At 56.5% G+C, this 22,420-nt stretch overlaps 1 protein-coding gene across 2 annotated transcripts in view; it reads right to left on the reverse strand.

Moving 5' to 3' along the window:
* The window catches only part of LRFN1 (leucine rich repeat and fibronectin type III domain containing 1), a 58,164-nt gene extending 36,947 nt beyond the window's left edge, over nt 1-21,217 (reverse strand). The window contains exon 1 of one of the 2 annotated variants that reach the window (XM_048832938.2): nt 20,562-21,217. The gene's annotated coding sequence lies outside the window, so the exon portion shown is untranslated. The remainder of the gene's footprint in view (nt 1-20,561) is intronic. The other variant, XM_048832937.2, reaches the window with a different exon arrangement.
* Between the last annotated feature and the right edge of the window lie 1,203 nt (nt 21,218-22,420).

The following is a 22,420-nucleotide window of genomic DNA, read 5'->3' on the forward strand; positions in this document are numbered from 1 at the left end:
TATTCGTCTTCAAATGGACCTTTGCGTGGCACGGGCCGTCCTGCGCCTCGACGCCGAGGCTCTCAAAGAATTAAGGGCCAAATCCCCAATCAATGAGGCCACTTGCAATGCCCGGAAGGAGAAAGCCAATTTCTTACCTCCAAGGGGGAAATGGCAGGACCATGGTCACCCAGAATTTGGAACTGAACCCAGGAGTTCTGACTCCTAGACCCTGCTTGACGGACAGATGCCTGAAAGCCTGTTCTCTGGGCAGCACGAGTGCTCCTTGGGACTGTGCCTGGCTAGCCGCCAAAGCTCTGTACAAAGACAGAGCGAGATTATTAGCCCTACTTTACAGATGGGGAAATTGAGGCACGGAGTGGGTGGGGGTAGAGACACTTGCCCAAGGTCACGCAGAGCTAGGAAAGACAGCCAGAAGGCCTGGCTCTGAATCCCCCCTGCTCAAACCACTGGACCCCACTCCTCACCCAGTGCTGGGGATAGAATCCAGGAGGCCTGACTGCCAGCCCACCCGGTTCTAACCACTAAACCCCACTCCCCTCACCCCTGAGCTGGGGATAGAACCCAGGAGTCCTGACTCTGCCATTCTGCCCAGCTGTCAGAGGGGGTCAGGAGAGAACTGGGCAGCCTAGAAAGGCCCAGGTCCCGAGTGGAAAGTCCAGGGAGCCAGTGCCCATGAATGGGCAGCGCGGTACCTGCCCACCCAGCGCCAAGCTGCTGGTGGTTGCATGGGGGTGGCCAGGACAGGTCCTGGGTTATAAAAGATCCCTGCATGATGCCTGGGTCACCCAGACAGCGGGTCAGGGGAGACACAGTCAGGGCGGGTGGATGCCTGAAGCGTGAAGCCGGCATGGGCCGGTGCTGGGAGAGGCTCATTGCAAGGCTACTATATCGGCACCGCAAATGCTGCAAAAGGGGGAGGAACAGCCCCAGCCCGCCAGGGTGAGATCCCAGGCCACACGGTGGGTGGAGCCCCCCTGTCCGGTTGTCGTTCGTGGCAGGGCCCTGGTGCCCAATGCCCAGCGGGCACAGCCCGGCCTAACCTGGGGTACATCAACCCCCGGAGTTTTGCGCAGAGAAGGGCTGCCCCATGCACGGCAGCCTTGCTCCCGTGCCCGGCCCCCCGGCCCCGCGCTGGGTTGCAGAGGATGGCCTCTGGGCGCTCCGGCAAAGCCAGGGAGGGGAGCAAGCGGGTGCAGAGCCAGCGGACGAGCGCCAACATCCGTCCGTGAGCCAGGAAATGGAGCAGAAAATCCCCTTTGTTTGAGGGGCAGCCGGCTGTGGGCAGGGGCGCTCTGGCTGACCCCGCTGTGCCTCCCCCGAGTGCTGGGCACGGGGTGGGCAAGGGACTGAGTCCGCATTGCTTGATCCCCTCCCTGCAGCCGCCAGCTCCCTCCTTGGCGGGGAGGGCGGGGAGAGGAAAGAGACTCGCGCCCTGATCTCTCCAGCTTGCAGCAGGACCAGACGGCCAGGTGACCCTGCGGCCTGGGCGGCCCCCGGCCTCCATTTCGCCCCGACACTTCTGCCGCAGTAGCCGTACCAAAGAGGGGCGCAAGCAAAGCCAGCACTTCCCCTGCTGCTCGATCACCTCCGTTGCTCCCGCCCTGGGCTGGGCTCTGAGTAACACTTTGGGGATGGGACTGGACCCCTGAGATCTACCACCCTGGGCAGGGTCCCCAACCCCGGCACAAGGGCCCTGCCCGAAGCCTGGGGGGGATCGGGGGCGTGGCCGGAGCACCCTGCGCTGTGGCTATTCTCTGCCCCCCAGGGCCCATAAAGGGTGGACCGAGGGTATGGCTGGGGCACATTGTGCTGTGCGGCTTCTCTGCCCCTCAGCTCCCCTTGGGGGTGGATCAGGAGTTAAAGAATTGAGGGGGGAGGGTCCTGATTGTTCCACCCTGTGAATGTTTTTGAGAGCTCGAAAATTTGGACCCTCCAAACCAGGACAAAGCGTCGAAATCTCCAAAATTTTCACAAATGGAAAAAACAAAACCAAAATCCCCCCCACGTTTCGGTTCCCGTCAATCGAAACAGTCAGATCGCCGTTTTTCAAAACGTTTTCTTTGGATTTGGACCTTTTCCCTTCTTGTCATCTTGGTTTCCAGCCCGATTCACTTACGTCTGGAACCAAAATGTCCTTTTGAGACGGGGTTTTTCATTTCCAAAACGTCCCGAGGCAGCGTTTCGAAGATCTCAAGTCTTCGCCTCCCCACCGACTCGGGACAGCCCTCCAATCCGACCCCCTGTTGCAAAGACTTTCCACTTAGACGCACCAGGATTTTCGATGGCAGTCGATTCACCGGGAAATTCCCTGGCCGGTTCTGCTCGGGTGAGCTCGAAGCTTGGGGAAGGGTGGAGGGTTGGTTCTGGTCCTGCTGCCCCTGGCCCTGGCAGGAAGACGTCTCCCGGGCCAGGTGGAGGGGGCAGCTGGCTCCATCACAGCGCTCAGCAGTGCTGGGAGGATGGAAGCACAGGCCGGGCTGACGAAGAAGCTGGTTTCTGCAGGGGGATTTACAGGTTCCCTGCCCCGGCTTGGCTGGCGTTTCTGTTTCAAGCTCCTAATGATCCTGGTGCAGGGTCGGTTTTGGACCCCTCGGGCTGGCTGCTGGCCGCAGCTCAGGAGGGGACGGAGGTGGCCTGGATACCTTCGGCTCACGAAGTGGCCGCAGCCACCGAGTGGGGGGCACAGGGCTTTACAGGTGGGGGAGGGGGAATGTGACTCCACGGCTGGCCCCGCTCCCACCTGCTGTAGCTTTGTTGGAGTCTAGGGGCCAGATCCCCAGCTGGTATGAATGGGCCGTAGCTCCATCCAAGTCAATGGGGCTGATTCCCCTCTCACCCTGGCATCAATCAGGAGGCAATGGAGATACACTAGTGGAAGTGAGATCTGAAGGAGTGATTGATCACTCAAGCCACGTGGGCTCCTTTCTCCTCCCTGATTGGACACGCATAATAATAATCATCATTCATAAATCCCCAGTGACACGCTTCCTCGTCCAGACTTTCCTTTCCGCCGGATGCTTGGAGCACTGGCCAGGAGCTGCAGAGCTTCCAGTTGGGAAAGGGTTAACAAACAGGCATCGGCCTCATCTGGCAAGGCCTGCCTAGCCCCCTGCTGCAGATATCCCACCTGGAACAGCCTTAGCCCCTTTGCAGAGACGGGGTCACTGAGAGGGCAAGGGACTTGCACCAGGTCATACAATGGCAGAGCTGGGGATAGGACCCAGGAGTCCTGACTCCCACCGCCCCTGCTGTAGTCACTAGACCCTGCTCTCTCCCAGCTCTCTAAATAGAACCCAGGAGTCCTGCTCCTCCAGTTTCCTGCTCTAATCACTAGACCCCATTGACCTCCCACAGCTAGGAAAAGAGCCCAGGTGTCCTGACGCCCACGGCCCCTGCTCTAACCACTAGACCCCACTCCCCTTGCAGACCTAGGGACAGAACCTAGGAATCCTAATTCCCAGTGCTTCTGCCTTAACCCCCTAGACGCTATTCCCCTTCTTGAGCTGGGAATGGAACCCAGGAATCCTGGTTTCCAGGACTTACACACAAGCCCCATCCTTCTCTGAGATTTTCACAGGTATTATTTGGGGTTAACATCCCAGCAAGCCAGTTCCAGGTCAGAACCACAGTCCAGCCTCCTGATTTGATTTCCAGTCCCTGATGATGGAAATAAAGCAAAGGAAGCAAATCTCACTTTATTCCTGGCCCATAAACGGTTCCCTGGGCCCCTGAAAAATGCAACTGAATGGAAACCCAATCTGCTGCATTATGCTAGCATCACTGCCCGGGAAGTCTGCTATTTCCTGCCCTGGATAAAAGATCTCCCGAGGTTGCGAGGCGAGCAGGATCTGGAGAGATGCCAGCGGAGAGGAAAAGCTTTGCTGAAACGCGGGCAGCTTTAGACTGGCCGCATGAGCTAGTGGGCAGCGTACAGGATTCAAGAGACCTGTGTTTTATTCCTGTCTCGGCCGCTGACCTTACCCTCTCTGTGACTCAGTTTCCCCCTCTGTAAAGCGGAGAGAACGAGACTGGCCTCCAATGGAAAGCGCTTGGAGATCTATGGATGGAAAGCGTTAGGTGAAACTGAGGGATTCTCTGTGTGTTTGTCTGCCTGGCAAGGCTATGATCATTGGTAGGGTTTGCGTAGGAGTGTATACAGTCAGAAAATGAAATGTCCACCCTCTGGAAACGTCCTAAATGCTGACAGTCATTTTCCTTCCGAATTGGGTCCGAAAAGTCAAAACAAACTGAAACATTTTCACCACACGAAAAGTCCTGAAAAACCTTAATTTGGAAACAAAAAAAAAGTCGACATTTTGATGGCTACAGTTGGACATTTTTCATTATCAAACAGTGAGTCCAAAGCAGCCTAATAGCAATAAAAAAGTACAGCACCTGGCATGATGGGGGCTGGTCCATGTCTGGGGTTCCGAGGTGCTACCGTAATACACCTACTAGCCATACAAATGTACAGTGCCCGACACAATGAGGTCTGCTCCATGACTGGGGTGCCTAAGTGCTACCGTAATATACTTCATAGCAATACAAATGTACAGCGCCCGACACAATGGGAGCTGCTCCATGACTGGGGTGCTGATGTGCTCTCGTAATTCACTTAATAGCAATACAAATGCACAGCGCCCGGCACAATGGAGGCTGCTCCATGACTGGGGCGCCGAGGTGCTACCGTAATACACCTAATAGCAATACAAATGTACAGCGCCTGACACAATGGGGGCTGCTCCATGACTGGGGCACTGAGGTGCTCTCGTAATTCACTTAATAGCAATACAAATGCACAGCGCCCGGCACAATGGGGGCTGCTCCATGACTGGGGCTCTGAGGTGCCACCGTAATACACCTAATAGTAATACAAATGTACAGCGCCCAGCACAATGGGGGCTGGTCCATCTCTGGAGTGCTGAGGTGCTACCATAATACACCTAATAGCAATACAAATGCACAGCACCCGGCACAATGGGGGCTGCTCCATGACTGGGGCTCCGAGGTGCTACCATGATAAACAGGATTAATAATAATAATAGGTCTCTGCTGTGGCTGACATTTTACATGGAGATACCAATTTGTGGCAACATTTCCAAACCAGATTTCCCCTGTCTGAAGCCGCATGTTGAAGTGAGTCGATTCCAGGCTACGTTTCTCCAGTCTGGCTTCCCAACGGAAAAGCAGAAACATTTAGGCTTTGCCTCCACTACAAACAAAAGTGCATCTAAACAGCAGACTCACGATAGCTTCCCCCAATGCCAGATCTTCCTGGAGATAAGTCATGGATCATTTTGTAACCTCCATGGCGCAAGTTAAAGTCACATCTATACCCTCACCTCCACCGGCAGCTTAGTCAAAATCGACCTTTTCCCACCGGAGAGTTTGATTTTGACCGACCCACATTTTGCCTCCTGGAGAAACGTCAGCCAGCTCTCAGGGTCTTCGCACGATGGAATCCTGTGCCCAGTTCGGGGCACCCGTCCCCAAGGAAGATGAATTCCAACAGGAGGAGGGGCAGCCCAGGGCTGCTCGGATGATCCGGGAACCGGAGAACTGATCTTAGAAAGGAGACTGAACGATCTGGGCTTGCCCCGCCTCAAACACAGTCTGGGATCTGAAACGCATCCGGAGGGGAGACGCCAGGCAGGGAGAAGAGCTATTGGGGTTCAGGGATGATGTTGGCACAAACACAACTGGGAATAAACCAGCCAGGGTTCAGTGGAGGCTAGAGAGGACGGTTTCTAACTATCAGGGGAGGGAAGTTCTAGAACAGGCAGCCGCGAGGAGTGGGGGGAATGCAAAGCTTAAGAATGGCCAGACTGGGTCAGACCAAAGGTCCATCTAGCCTGGTGTCCTGTCTTCTGACAGTGGCCAATGCCAGGTGCCCCAGAGGGAAAGAACAGAACAGAGAATCATCAAACGATCCATCTCCTGTCACCCATTCCCAGCTTCTGGCAAACAGAGGCTAGGGACACCGTCCCTGCTCATCCTGGCTAATAGCCACTATCCTTCATGAACTTATCTAGTTCCTTTTTTGAACCCTGTTATAGCCTTGATCCATTTATGAACGGGATGATTTCATGAGGCCGGCTGTGATAGCAGGGACTGGGCTCCAAGACCCAGGCAGTCTCTTCCAGTCCTATGTTTCCACATAGTGCCTAGCAGCCCCGGTCATGGATTGGGTGCTAGGAGCTGTACAAACACAGAGTGTGCCCCAGAGATCTTACAATTGACGGGTGAGCCAAGGGACAGCAGATGGATCCAGACAGACAGACGGGGAGCACCAGGGGACAATGAGGGGAAAGCAATCAGCCCCTAGTGGCAGCAATCTCACTCCTGTAACCACTTTACCATCATAGGGTGTGTTCATAGATTCATGGATTCCGAGGCCAGAAGGATCCACTGTGCTCAACTAGCCAGACGTCCTGCAGAGAACAGGCCAGTGAATGTCCACAAATTATTTCCTGTTTGAACTGAGCAGATTTTTTACGAAAACATCCCGTCTTGACATAAAACCTGCCAGGGATGGAGAATCCACCACCCTGACCCTCCTTGAGTTGCTCCAATGGTTAATTTCCCCTCACTGTTAAAACTTTGCAACTTATTTCCAGTCTGAATTTGTCTTGCTTCGGCTTCCAGCCAGGGGATCTTGTTAGACCTTTGCCTGCTAGACTGAAGAATCCATGATCAGTTTTCGCTTCCCCATCCAGGTACCTATAGACCGGGATCAAGTCACCCTTTTGACCTTCTGTGACATTGCACTCCACATGTTTTATGGAAGTATGCTTATGAGTGTGAATATGATGTAACTGGAATATGCTTCATGCACAAGGTCTCTTGTCAGGTATCATTACAAAGTTTATAATCTACTGAGTGTGGTCATCTGATTTGTTGCATGTATTATTTCTATGTCTGGAGTTAGGAGAATACGATATAAACTTGTATCACTGATGTGACTATATTAAGTGGAAGCCATTAAGGGTGCTTCAGAATCAGTGACCTGTACATGGCTCTGTTTACTTGCCAACCTTCCTGGGTACGTGCGGGCCAGCCCAGGAAGAATGGAAGCTGGGGTCTCACAGGACATGTGACCATGTCACCTGATACTGAAATGCATCTTAAACCTGGTACTTTTCCATTTAGAAGGAGGGGTGGGGACCCAGAGAGACAAAGGATTCCCGCCATTGCCAAAGCTATAAAAGGGGGTGGAACAGAACAAAGGGGGTCCCAGTCATGAGAAAATCCCTGCTTACCACCTAAGGTGTCTACTGGAACTAACAAGGACTGTCCCAGGGGAAAGGATTGGGCCCAGATTAGGAAGGAGTCTGTGAAAGAAAGTCTGTGAAAGAAGCTTATTGGATCATCTCTGAGGGTGAGATATTACCTGTAATCAGTTTCTCAATGTATTAGGCTTAGACTTGTGTGGTTTTGTTTTATTTTGCTTGGTGACTTACGTTGTTCTGTCTGTTATTTCTTGAAACCACTTAAATCCTACTTTTTATACTTAATAAAATCACTTTTGTTTATTAATAAACCCAGAGTAAGTGATTAATACCTGGGGGAGCAAACAGCTGGGCATCTCTCTCTATCAGTGTTATAAAGGGTGGAAAATTTATGAGTTTACCCTGTATAAGCTTCATACAGAGTAAAATGGATTTGGATCCCATTGGGAACTGGGTGTCTGGGTCCTGGAAACAGGTAACTTGCTGAGCTGTTTTCAGTTAAATCTGCAGCTTTGGGGCCATGGTTCAGACCCTGGGTCTGGGTTGCAGCAGGCTAGTGTGTCTGGCTCAACAAGGCAGGGTTCTGACGTCCCAAGCTGGCAGGGAAAATGGGCTCAGAGGTAATTTCAGCACATTAGGTGACAGTCCCAAGGGGGTCTCTGTGACCAAACCTGTCACACCTTCCCTTTGTCAAACTGATATACGGCCCATATCTATAGCCATATAATCCCTCCAGCTAGTCACCATGTTATCGGTTGACCAACTTTTTAGCATGGTCTAATAGCTAAGCGAGTCTAGAGACCCGGGTTCTATCCTCACCTCTGCCGTGAACATCTGTGCCTCAGTTTCCCACCACTGTCTATCTAGACTCTTTGGGGCAGGCCCTGTCTCTCACTCCGCAGCCAAGGGTGTGTCTCCACTGCCAATAAAAGGCAGGTCCTTAACTCAGGTTAAAATAGCAGTGAAGATGCAGTGACTTTGGTTGACCTTTATAGGGGAGTTGGGATTGAGGACGTGACTTTGGTGCTATTTTGACCCAGGTTGGAATAACAGAATCATAGAAATGTCGGGCTGGAAGGGACCTGCAGGGTCCTCCCCTGCACTGAGGCAGGATAAAGTATCCCTAGACCACCCCAGAGAGGGGTTTGTCCAGCCTGTCCTTAAACACCTCCAAGACGGGGATCTCACAACCGCCCGGGGTCACCTGTCCCAGGGCTCCACTATCCTGATATTTAGCAAGTTTCTCCCAATATCCATCCTAAATCTTCCCTGCTGCAGACTAAACCGGGACCTTCCTGCCCTACCTTGGCAGATGGGGAGAGGCTCGCTGAGCTGAGTTCCAGACACACGCCTTTGGTTTTAAAGTGGGGGACTCACCCTTGTGTGCCGTTGAGAGCCGAACCTGACTCAGGCGCCCTTGAAATCAACGGGGACACTCTGGGTTTGCCCCAGGGTGTAATCTGGCCCCTGTTCCCCTCCAGCCAGCGCGGCAGTTTGCACCGGTGAGGCCAACTCCACCAGCTCCGAACCAAGCTGTTTGCTGATGCACCTGTTCCTTCGCAATCTGTTGGGTTTAGATTCTCCCTCCCTCTCTCCCCGCCAGCGATCCGCCGTGTCTGCTAGGGGACCGACAGCCTTTCCTGCCAAGCCCTGACTACAAAGGAGCCTTCGCCGAGAGCCCTTCAGCTACACATCAGCCTATGGGTTAACTCAATTAAGAGCCCATGCTCCAAAAAGGGGAACAAGAGACATGTAGCAACATCAGGCCGCGCTTAAAACAAGAAACATTAAGCAGGAAATAATCACTGCAGAGTGGAGAGCTCTCATGCAAGGTAAATGTGCCCCTCAAGTAGCTTTCATCCTATCTCCCTGGGTTTTGTAGCGTTATCAGGGATGTCTCGAGCAAGGTCCCCGCACAGAAGCAGTGCCAGGTTGCTGATATGAATAGCGACGGATCGGTTTGCTTGGGTTCTGTTCCCCCGATTACCACGCTTCACTCCTGAAACACGCACGGCTCTTGCGAGGCGCTTTCCTTATCAGATGGCGGGGGAGCGAGGAGCGGCTGCCGGGCAAAACATCTGTGGTGGGGCGGGGGTTTCCTCCTGTTATTATTATTAGCAGGATTCATTTCTTCTTCCTTGGTAACGTTCCCCGCTAGAGCTGACGGGACAACCGGAAAAATCCCTGCGAAAAGTGGCACCGTTTGGAACAAAACACGGAGTCCCGGGAAAAGGCCAATTTTGTCACAGGCAGGAACGTCAAGAAAAACCAGGCGAACCAGCCGGGAAGGGTTTGGCTGGGAGATAGGGAAATTGGCAAGAACCTTTCCGCAGCAGGAGCCGAACCAGACCACTTTACCCACCCCAGCTGCAGGGTTTGAGAGGCCCAGAATCAGGGTGCTGACCCTCCCCAGCTCCCCCGCCCCCTTCTTTTGTCAATTTCACTTTCCCCTGACTGTGAAATAGACAAGAGCTGGGGGGATGGGGATGGGGACAGGGACGGGGGAGCAGTGTCTTAATTTTCCCCACGGCAAATTAAATTTTTTCGCCAAAACTGGATTTTCCCCATGGAAAATGTTGGTTTTGTGAAAAGGGCGGGTATTTTGTGGGAAAATTATTCTGATGACAGTCTTCCAATCCACTCTATTTCCCGCCCCCCTCCTCCCCCCACGTCTGGTTTTAAAGACTCCGTGGGCCAGGTCCTCAGCTGGTCTAAACTGGCATCGCTCCATTTAATGGAATTACATTGATTTACACTCTCTGGGGATGTGGCCAATTCGTGTTATGTCAGCATAAAACGGAGAGGAACCCAACCCAATTCCTCTTAAAACAAAATTAAATAGCCAAGCAAGGCACTTGCCAGGAATTATTTATACAACAGATTTATTATTATTGCTGTATATAGTGACCCCAACCCAGATCAGGGCCCCATTGTGCCAGGCGCTGCACAGACCCCAACCGCGATCAGGGCCCCCATTTTGCTGGGAGCTGCACAGACCCTGACCGAGATCAGGGCCCCCTTTTCACCAGGCACTGCACAGACACAATGAAAGTCCCTGCCCTGAAAAGTTTACAATCTAAAAAGACAAATGATCATTCTCCCCATAGTACAGAGGGGGAAACTGAGGCACAGAGGGTTTTTGTTTTGTTTTTTAAGGGGCCTGCCCTTCTAAAGAGCTCATCTCCTATTTCAGCATCGAAGCAAGCGGGCAGGTTTTCAAAAGATCTCGGTGCTCTGGGTGCTCTACTTTATGGAAACCCTGGTTATAAGCATCAGGAAGGGCACTTCGGAAAAAAATCCAGACGTGGTCCCATCAGCACTGCCAGGAACTGAACCCACAGTTCCTGCATCCGAAGTGAGGGCCTGAAGCACAAAGCCAGCTACAAATCTATCCCGTTCAACAACCCCCGGAGGTGACTTTCCTCCAGCGAGGAGTTCCGCTGAGCCCCACGGGGTGGCTCAGGTGAGGAAAGCTATTCAGGTGTGTAAGTGTTTTCAGGATCGAGCCCCAGCTCCTCTAGGGTAACACATGGGGAATATGCACAGCAGCCCACCAGCCATCAACCCAGAAGGACTCACCAGCCAACCAGATGCCCCAGTGTCTGCCAAGAACAAGCCTGGCTCAGGACAGGCCCATCCACTGGTGGTCGTGTACCTGGTGAAGTAGCACCACGGCCCTGTGTCAGGGTGCTGGGAAGGCCTGGGTTCAATTCCTGTCTATGCAGCAGACCCTCCTGGGTGACCGTGGGCAAGCATCTCCCCCTCTCTTTGCCTCGGTTTCTCCATCATCAGGGATAATAATTCTATTTAGACTGGAAGCTCTTTCTAGGAGGAGCTGTCTCTCACACTGAGTCTGCACAGTGCCCAGAATGACGGGGCCCTGATCTCAGCCAGGGTCTGGGCAGCGCCCGACACAAGGCGGGCTCTGATCTCAGTCGGGGGCTGTGCAGGGCCTGGCACAAGGGGGTCCGTGACCGCAGGTGGAGTCACTATGCTACCATATTACACCTACTAACCGGGCCAGATGGTGCAATCTACCCATGGTACTGCCACAGTGCCTATTACCATAACATCTGAGCACCTCACAATCACCCCTCACACACCCCGGGGGGCGGAGCAAGGCTCTCATGCTGCCGGAGAACTGAAGGCTAAGCAATGTGCCCCTTGCCACACAGGGAGTCACCGACAAAGCTAAATCCCAGCCTAGCACCCAGCCCACTGCCCCATCACCTGAGCCCCACCTCCGTGCTCTTCTCCAGGGGAAATCATGGCCAAGACTCCCACCAGCGGTGATCTTTAGCTACTTCCAGAGCGGCCCCTTACTGGCCACCCTCTGTCCCACCCCACATCTGCCCCTGCCCCTTCGCTGGGGCTCCGCCATCTGAGTGGGGAAAATCCTGGCACGCTTTGCCAGCCTTTCTGCCGGACACCTGCGGAAGAGACCAACTGTCCCACGCCCTGGACCTCGCCTCCCTGACGCCCTCTGTGTTCGAGCAGCGACGGGACCGACAATGGGCTGCCCCGGGCGCTTTGATATCCTTTTAACCTGCCCTCGAGCTTTGGGCGACCATTTTCCAAATGCACTTCCTCCCTCCCCCCACCCCCGTCCCTCTGACAAGCTCCTTCCCCTGCTCTCGCTTGTGAAAGAAGACAACAACAAAAAACCACCCCTAAGTGGCGACTGAGTGCTGTTAAATCCAATTAAATAAATCCCCATCGTGGGCAGAAGACGGACCCTTTCAATGACCTACGTGCTGGGTGGAGAAGCCAGGCCGGGATGAAAAAGGGAAGCAGGGGTATTGCAGGGCCTATGGGGTTTTTTGTGGGGCAGGGAGGCTCTGAACCCTGGCATGAGAAACTGATGCCACACCATGCAGGGATCTCAGTGCCAGCTCCTGGCACCAGGTATGTCACCCTTTGCCACATGGCATCTGCTTCATTCCCGCGACGCCCCGTCATGGGCATGGATTATTCAGGGTCCCCCTGCAGCTGAGCCCATTGGTGAGTTTGCCCCCACACTGCCCAGGTCTGGAGGTAATCAGCCAGTCATGGGGCCGGGGGAGGGGGGGACAGTCACGCTCCAGGCATGTTCACTCCCAAAAGTTTGCTCCAATCTATTTCATCCAAATGCCGTCTCCTGAGTGCACAGAGGGGCTCGTTCACTGCGATCAGCTTCTACTACTGGGCCAGTGCAGCCCTGCCAAAGCTGGAGCATCTCCATCACACTGCCAGTATGGCCCTGCCGCTGCCCCAGTGCACCCCATCACACTGCCTGTACAGCCCTTCCACTGCCCCAGTGCACCCCATCACACTGCCAGCATGGCCCTGCCGCTGCCCCAGTGCACCCCATCACACAGCCTGTACGGCCCTTCCAGTGCACCCCATCACACTGCCAGCACGGCCCTGCCACTGCCCCAGTGCACCCCATCACACTGCCAGCATGGCCCTGCCGCTGCCCCAGTGCACCCCATCACACTGCCTGTACAGCCCTTCCAGTGCACCCCATCACACTGCCAGCATGGCCCTGCCGCTGCCCCAGTGCACCCCATCACACTGCCTGTACAGCCCTTCCAGTGCACCCCATCACACTGCCAGCACGGCCCTGCCACTGCCCCAGTGCACCCCATCACACTGCCAGCATGGCCCTGCCGCTGCCCCAGTGCACCCCATCACACTGCCTGTACGGCCCTTCCAGTGCACCCCATCACACTGCCAGCATGGCCCTGCCACTGCCCCAGTGCACCCCATCACACTGCCAGTATGGCCCTGCCGCTGCCCCAGTGCACCCCATCACACTGCCTGTACAGCCCTTCCAGTGCACCCCATCACACTGCCAGCACGGCCCTGCCACTGCCCCAGTGCACCCCATCACACTGCCAGCATGGCCCTGCCGCTGCCCCAGTGCACCCCATCACACTGCCAGTATGGCCCTGCCGCTGCCCCAGTGCACCCCATCACACTGCCTGTACAGCCCTTCCAGTGCACCCCATCACACTGCCAGCATGGCCCTGCCACTGCCCCAGTGCACCCCATCACACTGCCTGTACAGCCCTTCCAGTGCACCCCATCACACTGCCAGCACGGCCCTGCCACTGCCCCAGTGCACCCCATCACACTGCCTGTACAGCCCTTCCAGTGCACCCCATCACACTGCCAGCATGGCCCTGCCACTGCCCCAGTGCACCCCATCACACTGCCAGCATGGCCCTGCCGCTGCCCCAGTGCACCCCATCACACTGCCTGTACGGCCCTTCCAGTGCACCCCATCACACTGCCAGCACGGCCCTGCCACTGCCCCAGTGCACCCCATCACACTGCCTGTACGGCCCTTCCAGTGCACCCCATCACACTGCCAGCATGGCCCTGCCACTGCCCCAGTGCACCCCATCACACTGCCAGTATGGCCCTGCCACTGCCCCAGTGCACCCCATCACACTGCCTGTACAGCCCTTCCAGTGCACCCCATCACACTGCCAGCACAGCCCTGCCACTGCCCCAGTGCACCCCATCACACTGCCTGTACAGCCCTTCCAGTGCACCCCATCACACTGCCAGCACGGCCCTGCCACTGCCCCAGTGCACCCCATCACACTGCCAGCACGGCCCTGCCACTGCCCCAGTGCACCCCATCACACTGCCAGTATGGCCCTGCCGCTGCCCCAGTGCACCCCATCACACAGCCTGTACGGCCCTTCCAGTGCACCCCATCACACTGCCAGCATGGCCCTGCCACTGCCCCAGTGCACCCCATCACACTGCCAGCATGGCCCTGCCGCTGCCCCAGTGCACCCCATCACACAGCCTGTACAGCCCTTCCAGTGCACCCCATCACACTGCCAGCATGGCCCTGCCACTGCCTCAGTGCACCCCATAACACAGCCTGTACAGCCCTTCCAGTGCACCCCATCACACTGCCAGCATGGCCCTGCCACTGCCTCAGTGCACCCCATCACACAGCCTGTACGGCCCTTCCAGTGCACCCCATCATACTGCCAGCATGGCCCTGTCACTGCCTCAGTGCACCCCATCACACAGCCTGCACGGCCCTTCCAGTGCACCCCATCACACTGCCAGCATGGCCCTGCCACTGCCCCAGTGCACCCCATCACACTGCCAGTACGGCCCTGCCACTGTCTCAGTGCACCCCATCACACAGCCTGTACAGCCCTTCCAGTGCACCCCATCACACTGCCAGCATGGCCCTGTCACTGCCTCAGTGCACCCCATCACACAGCCTGTACAGCCCTTCCAGTGCACCCCATCACACTGCCAGTATGGCCCTGCCGCTGCCCCAGTGCAGCCCATCACACAGCCTGTACGGCCCTTCCAGTGCACCCCATCACACTGCCAGCATGGCCCTGCCACTGCCCCAGTGCACCCCATCACACTGCCAGTACGGCCCTGCCACTGCCCCAGTGCACCCCATCACACTGCCAGCATGGCCCTGCCACTGCCCCAGTGCACCCCATCACACTGCCAGTACGGCCCTGCCACTGGCCCAGTGCACCCCATCACACTGCCAGTATGGCCCTGCCACTGTCTCAGTGCACCCCATCACACAGCCTGTACAGCCCTTCCAGTGCACCCCATCACACTGCCAGTACAGCCCTTCCAGTGCACCCCATCACACTGCCAGCATGGCCCTGCCACTGCCCCAGTGCACCCCATCACATAGCCTGTACGGCCCTTCCAGTGCACCCCATCACACTGCCAGCACGGCCCTGCCGCTGCCCCAGTGCACCCCACCACACTGCCAGCATGGATCTGCCACTGCCCCAGTGCACCCCATCACACTGCCAATGCACCTTTCAACATGCTGCTTCTCTCAGCGCCTCCCTCTGTGACCCTGGTTAGAGAAGCTGCCCTGCCCTGCCTGTGATTAATTCTCTGCATTACCTGCACCTCTGATGACACCACATGCTTCCAGCCAGCGCCCATGACGTGACTCCGCTGCTCCCGGCATGTACCCGCCAGCTCAGCAACGGCTGCCCATGTAGAGCCAGGATGTGTCGAGGAGCCTTTGCAGGCCACACCTTGCCAGGGACATGAGGCTGCAGCATGGACTCCATCCCTCCTCTGTGCCTCCCGCTGCCCAGTCCCCCTGCCCGCCACCCCGAAACAGAATTAAGTGGCAGGAAAAGAAAGAAAGAAAGAAAGAAAGAAAGAAAGAAAGAAAGAAAGAAAGAAAGAAGGCTGGAGGCATAGACCAAGATGTGTGCATGGGGACAGCAAGAGAGATGGTGTGTATAGGGATTGGGAGTGGGTATGGGGATAGAGAGAGATAGAGGGGGGTGTATGGGGATAGAGGGGTGTATGGGGCAGTGGGGGTGTATGGGGGCAGTGGGGTTATGGGGTAGAAATGGGGTATATGGGGCAATGGGGGTGTATGGGGATAGAGGGGGGTGTATGGGGATAGAGATGGGGTTTATGGGGGTAGAGGGGTGTATGGGGAAGTGGGGATGTATGGGGATAGAGGGGGGTGTATGGGGATAGAGATGGGTATATGGGGGTAGAGATGGGGAGTATGGGATAGAGATGGGGGAGTGGGGATGTATGGGGCAGTGGGGGTGTATGGGGGTATAGATGGGGTGTATGGGGAAGTGGGGGTGTATGGGGGCAGTGGGGGTGTATGGGGATAGAAACAGGGGATGCATAATGGGGACAGAGAAAAAGGGGTTGTATATGGGAATAGAGAGAGGGGGTGTGTGTGTATGGAGATAGTGAGGGGGTGTATGCAGATGATAGAGAAAGGGGTGCGTATGGGGATGGATGGAAGGATGGGATGTAGGGGGACAAAGGATGGATGGATTGAGAGAGTGAGTTTGTGAGGATGGATGGATGGGGACAGAGGATGGATGGAGAGATGGATGGATGGATGCATGGATGAACGAGGAGGCTGGCTGGCTGGCTGGAGGATGAGGATGGATGGATGGGGTGTAGGAAGATGGATGGATGGATGGATGATGAGGATGGATGGACAGATGGATGGATGAACGGATGCTTGGAGACCTAGCTAGCTAGATGCCAGGGGAGGGGCTGGGAGGAGCAGACGGCTCTGGAAGGAAGAGGGAGGTGCAGGAGACCGGAGGACTAGCAAGGTGAGGGGCAGGCCATATGTCCTGAACATGCCACAGCCCCGCAGCCCTGTTGCTCTCACAAATGGGGCTGCTCATGGCTCTGGATTCCCTGGGCAGGGGCAGACCCCAGGCGGTGAGACATGAGGCTCTTTGCTTTCCCCGAGGCCCTCCACGGCTGCCCCCACTGGGCCAGACCCTCCGCTGGGATCAGTCGCTGGGAGCGCCCTTCCTTCCACACCAGCTCACGCCAGCTGGGAGCCAGCCCTGCAGGTCTCCTGCTTTTTACCCAGGTAACGCACACTCATCACCCTCGCACACTGGGAATGACACAGCACACACAGAGCTACACACACACACACACACTCACACAGAGATACATACACAACGACACACACCCGGAGATACACACGCACTGATACACACACACACACTGTTACACAACAACACACACACAGCTACACACACTGATACACACAAACACACTGACATGTACAAACGAACAAACACACAGACACACACACAAATACACACACTGGCCCACACTGATGTGCACACAGTAACAAACCCACACACTCACAGCTACACGATTACACACACGCCCAAACACTGAAACCCACATACTAACAGTGACAAACTGACAGACACACAAACACACTGATACACACAAACATGCACACAGAGATACGCAAGCACTAACAAACACACGCAGATACACCCTGACACACGAACACACACACCGACCCGCGCAGATGAGAACACACTAACAAACGTTTACGACTACACATGATTACACACACACACTAGCAAACAGACACACACCAACAAAGTAACACTGACACACACAGACTCCCACATCCACACACACGGGAAGGGCCCAGGGGTCTGACAACGGGCAGGAAAGGCAAGGGATGAAATGCACGTTTATATTTCAAGGGGGAGGAGGGAAGGAGTAACCTCTATGGGGCACCGTAGCCCTTCCCCCCCTCTGCCCCCCAGATCTCCCCAGCAGCCTGCATGCAACAGAAGGGAAATTTAGCCAAGCGAAGGGGCCTGGTTATTAAAAAAAAATACAAACCAGCCCCGACTATACAGAGACCATTTCAAAGCCACTTTCTGGCCCCCTCCTGGAGCTGGCCTGAGAGCTCCAGGCCTGAGCCAGCTCAGCAGCTGGTGGAAATCGGTGTCATTCCCCTGAAGTTGCGGGACTGCGGTGATCTACACCAGCTGCGGCTCTGCCTCTCCTCCCCCCGAGACACTCCTTGCACGAGAACTGCCGTCCTGGGGGGGTGAACGTGCACCGAGGAGGGAAATGTGTGTGTGAGAGAGATTGGGCGTGCCAATGTACGTATGTGCACCAGTCAGGATGTGTGGGAGGGTGTGTGTCAGTGTTGGTGTGCGTGTCAGTGCAGGCCCGGGTCTACATCAGATGGTGTGTCAGTGTGTGTGCGTGCGAATGTGTGTCAGTGTGTGTGTCTATGTGTGAGTGTGAATGTGTGTCCGTGTGTGTGCGTGCGAATGTGTGTCAGTGTGTGTGTCTATGTGTGAGTGCGAATGTGTGTCCGTGTGTGTGCGTGCGAATGCGTGTCAGTGTGTGTGTCTATGTGTGAGTGCGAATGTGTGTCCGTGTGTGTGCGTGCGAATGTGTGTCAGTGTGTGTGCGTGCGAATGTGTGTCAGTTTGTGTGTCTACGTGTGAGTGTGAATGTGTGTCAGTGTGTGCGTGTGTGAATGTGTGTCAGCATGTGTGTCTATGTGTGAGTGCGAATGTGTGTCCGTGTGTGTGCGTGCAAATGTGTGTCAGTGTGTGTGTCTATGTGTGAGTGTGAATGTGTGTCCGTGTGTGTGCATGCGAATGTGTGTCAGTTTGTGTGTCTACGTGTGAGTGTGAATGTGTGTCAGTGTGTGCGCGTGTGAATGTGTGTCAGCATGTGTGTCTATGTGTGAGTGTGAATGTGTGTCCGTGTGTGTGCGTGCGAATGTGTGTCAGTGTGTGTGTCTACATGTGAGTGTGAATGTGAGTCCGTGTGCGTGCGTGTGAATGTGTGTCAGTGTGTGTGTCTACGTGTGAGTGTGAATGTGTGTCAGTGTGTGTGTCTACGTGTGCGTGCGAACGTCTGTCAGTGTGTGTGTGTGCAAATGTGTGTCAGATTGTGTGTCTATGTGTGAGTGCGAATGTGTGTCCGTGTGTGTGCGTGCGAATGTGTGTCAGCGTGTGTGTCTACGTGTGAGTGCGAATGTGTGTCCGTGTGTGTGCGTGCGAATGTGTGTCAGTGTGTGTGTCTACGTGTGAGTGTGAATGTGTGTCATTGTGTGTGTCTACGTGTGAGTGTGAATGTGTGTCAGCGTGTGTGTCTATGTGTGAGTGTGAATGTGTGTCCGTGTGTGTGCGTGCGAATGTGTGTCCGTGTGTGTGTCCACGTGTGAGTGTGAATGTGTGTCAGTGTGTGTGCGTGCGAATGTGTGTCAGTGTGTGTCTACGTGTGAGTGCGAATCAGTGTCACTGTGTGTGCATGTGAATGTGTGTCAGATTGTGTGTCTGTGTGAGTGTGAATGTGTCAGTGTGTGTGCGTGCGAATGTGTGTCAGTGTGTGTGTCTGCGTGTGCGTGCGAATGTGTGTCAGCGTGTGTGTCTACGTGTGAGTGTGAATGTGTGTCAGTGTGTGTGCGTGTGAATGTGTGTCAGCGTGTGTGTCTATGTGTGAGTGTGAATGTGTGTCAGTGTGTGCGCGTGCGAATGTGTGTCCATGTGTGTGTCTACATGTGAGTGCGAATGTGTGTCCGTGTGTGTGCGAATGTGTGTCAGTGTGTGTGTCTACGTGTGAGTGCGAATGTGTGTCCGTGTGTGTGTCTACATGTGAGTGCGAATGTGTGTCAGTGTGTGTCATTGTTTTCATATCATGTGTCTGTGCCTGTGAATGTCTGTGTCAGTGTGAGCAAGTCAACATGTGTCCCTGTGTGTGTGTGTGTGTGTGTGTGTGAATGTCAGTGGAAGCACGGCAACGCATCAGTGTGTGTGCGCGTGAATGTGGGCCAGTGTGCAGGTCACTGTGTGTGTCAGTGTGTGACTGTCAATGTGTGTCCCTGTGTGTGTGTGTGGCTCTGTGTGTGTGTGTGTGTGTGTGTGTGGATAGATGAGAGCCAGCTGCAGGTTTTAAACAAACAGAAAGTGCTCCCCAGCTTCCGATCCACCCTGCAGCCCCAGCTCCAGAAGCATCAGCCAGCAACCCTGGGGCAGGAGCCAGAAACAAGCCAGTCTAGCAACAAGCTGCATCTGGGCACCAGGGGCCAGGTGCGACTGGATTCCATGGGGATGCGTGTCTGGTGTGGGTGTGGAAAGCACCCTATTCCGCCCAGCTACCGAGAGGGTGACCGACACCCCCACCCGAGGGGCTGTGGAGGGGAGTGGGGTGAGGTGGGGGGCCGTCAGATCAAATCCAAAGCCTTGACAAGGTTTTCCAGGTCTCGATGGGCCGGCGCTGCAGGGCTCCAATGGGAGAGGCAAATGCACCAGATCGAGAGGGATCTGTGGGCCAGCTCTGCCCTGTTATTTGTCTGACAAGCCGCCCCCCCCCCGCCCCCCCCCCCCCAATCCCATGCACCAGGTGAGGAAATGTCTCTCTCCATCTCCAGGCTGATGCATTCCCCAGAGAAGCTCTCTGGAGCTCAGCACCATGGACAGCAGCCCAGCAAAGATCCCACCCTGCGCTGGTTGGGGGGGGGAGGAGGGGGGGGTCTGTCTAAGAACCAGCTTCCCCGAGAGCTGGCAAGGAGCTCACACACACACACACACACACACACACCATCTTTGTCACCAGGTGCCACCCCAGTGTCTGGCAACACCACCCAGCCCCGGCAGCGGAGGAGAATCGGAGCCTGGCAGAGATGCCAGACAATGCCCCCTCCTTGCCCCCCCCATCGAAAAAATCCCTACCGCCTTTCCAAATCCAAGTGCTGGTATAACACAATACAACTCCCCCCTCCCTCTTCCCCACCACACACACACACAACTCCCCCTCCCCCCCCCCATCCCTGGCACGATCCCACCCAACCCCCCCATTCCTGGAATGATCCCCCCCACCACCAACACACACACAGCCCAGCCCTGGCAGGGTCTCATACCCCCCTCCCCCCCCCGCACGTTACCAACCCCCAGCCTTGGCATCACATCGCCAAACCTCCCCTCCCCCCCGATAAAACCCAGCCGCAGAAGCCCCCACCCCAAATCCGCTGGCGAAGGGGGGATCCGCACCTACCTTTTCGGGGAGCAGCGGGGCTCGCTCAGCCTAGGGGAGGCGCCATCCTGGATTTTTTTCTCTCTCCCCCTCCCCCGCCCCCCAGGGATGCCGGATGGATCCAGAGGGCTCCTTGCGCCCTGCTCGGAGCGGGGGCGGGGAGGGGGGGCGTTCAAGGGGCCCCACCAGGCCGGTCCCCTGCAGGCTCCATCGGAGAAATCCACAAACAAAAGCAGGTCTCGGAGCTGGATCCGCAAAGGGAAGGCTCGGGGAGGGAGGGGGGAGGCGGAGGGGTTGGGCGAAGGGCTGGCTGGGCCCCGACTCCCGCCTGAGCAGGGGCTGCCCCGGATGATCGTGCGCTTTGGAGAGGCGGGGTGGAGGGCTTTGGCCCGGCTCGGTTCCCCGGCGATCCGGATCAAGAAGGGGGGGGGGGGGGGGATCCGCCGCCGTCCGCGGCTCCTTCCTTGGCTTTTCCCAGCCCGCAGAGCCGGGGCTGGGCTGGAGAGAAGGAGGAGGGGGAGGCGGAGCGCAAAGGGGACGCGCCTCCCCGGAGCCGGGCGGAGAGGCCAGGGCGCACGGCAGGATCGGGTCGCCTCGCAGCCCCCGCTCCCCCCACCACGCCGAGAAGGGCGGGGGGGGAGGGTGATGGGGAAAAGCGGGAGGCTGGGGGTGGGGGGCGGGGAGGGGAAGGGAAGGGAAGGGTGGGAGGCGGGTCTGCCCCTTTCCTGCAGATGGAGAGGGAGGGATTTGGGGAGGGAGGGACGCGCGGGGAGGCGGGACGGAACAACACACATTGGAAATCTTTAGCACTGCAGCAGCTGCGCGGAGGAGCCGGAGATGGAGCCGGAGCCGGGAGGGAGCTGGGGGGAGCGGGGAGAAAGGGGAAGGGCAGGGACGGACGCAGCTGGGAAGCTGCAGGGAGATAGGGGCAGCCGGGGGACAGGAGGAGAGGACGCTGGGTGGGGATGGGAAGAGAGAGAGGAAGGAACAGAGGGATGAGGACAGGCAGGTGCCAAGGGACGCGGGGAGAGAACAGAGACCGGAGGGGAAGGAGAGGGAGCTGGGCTGGGTGTGTCTGGGGATGGGCTGAGAGAGGCAGTCAGGCAAGAGGAGGTGTGGTGGGGCGAGACAGATGGACAGGGAGGGGGCTGGAGAGATAGGCAGAGCCAGGCCGGCAGAGGGATGCGGAGGGGGCTAGGTAGGTATTTTCCACCCCGGAAAGGAACCCAGGGGAGGGCAGAAGGGCAGAGCACAGGAGGATGCGGATGAAGGGGTGGAGAAGGGAAGGGGTGAAGGGGAGGGAGGATCTTCCAGAGAACTGAACAGAGGGATGGAAGGAAATGGAGAAATCGGAGGGGGGGAAGGAGGGGGAAGGGCAGCTGGAGGGATAGATGGCAACTGAATAAAGGGGGCAGATGGGTGGAGCAGGAGAGAGCTTGCACGAGGGTGGGGCAGAAGCTCGCACGAGGGCGGGGTGGGGGCTTGTACGAGGGCAGGGCGGGGCACGGCTTGCACGAGGGTGAGGCGGGAGCTCGCACGAGGTCAAAGCAAGAGTTTGCACAAGGCCCCCCTCTTGCCTCAGCCCCACTGCTGGAGTCTGCTGCCCCACAGCTCTGGGCCCAGTAGGCTTTTAGCAGGCCCAAGCTCCCCCCCACCACACCAGGGACTTAGCCATTACCCCAGGCACCCTCCCTGCACAGCCAAGAGCCCCGAGCCCCTCCCTGCCCATGAGGGCTTGGCCACTGGGGGGCATCTTCCCAGGAGCCATTAGTGGCTGCAGCCAGCAAGTGGGGAAGGGAACATGGCCACACATGGCCCGAGTTCTATTAACCCTTTCCCTGCTCGGCCCAGGCCCCAGAGGCAGGGGTGAGACACGGGGA

The sequence above is a fragment of the Caretta caretta genome, chromosome 23, assembly GCF_965140235.1.
Source record: "Caretta caretta isolate rCarCar2 chromosome 23, rCarCar1.hap1, whole genome shotgun sequence".
Lineage (NCBI taxonomy): Eukaryota > Metazoa > Chordata > Testudines > Cheloniidae > Caretta > Caretta caretta.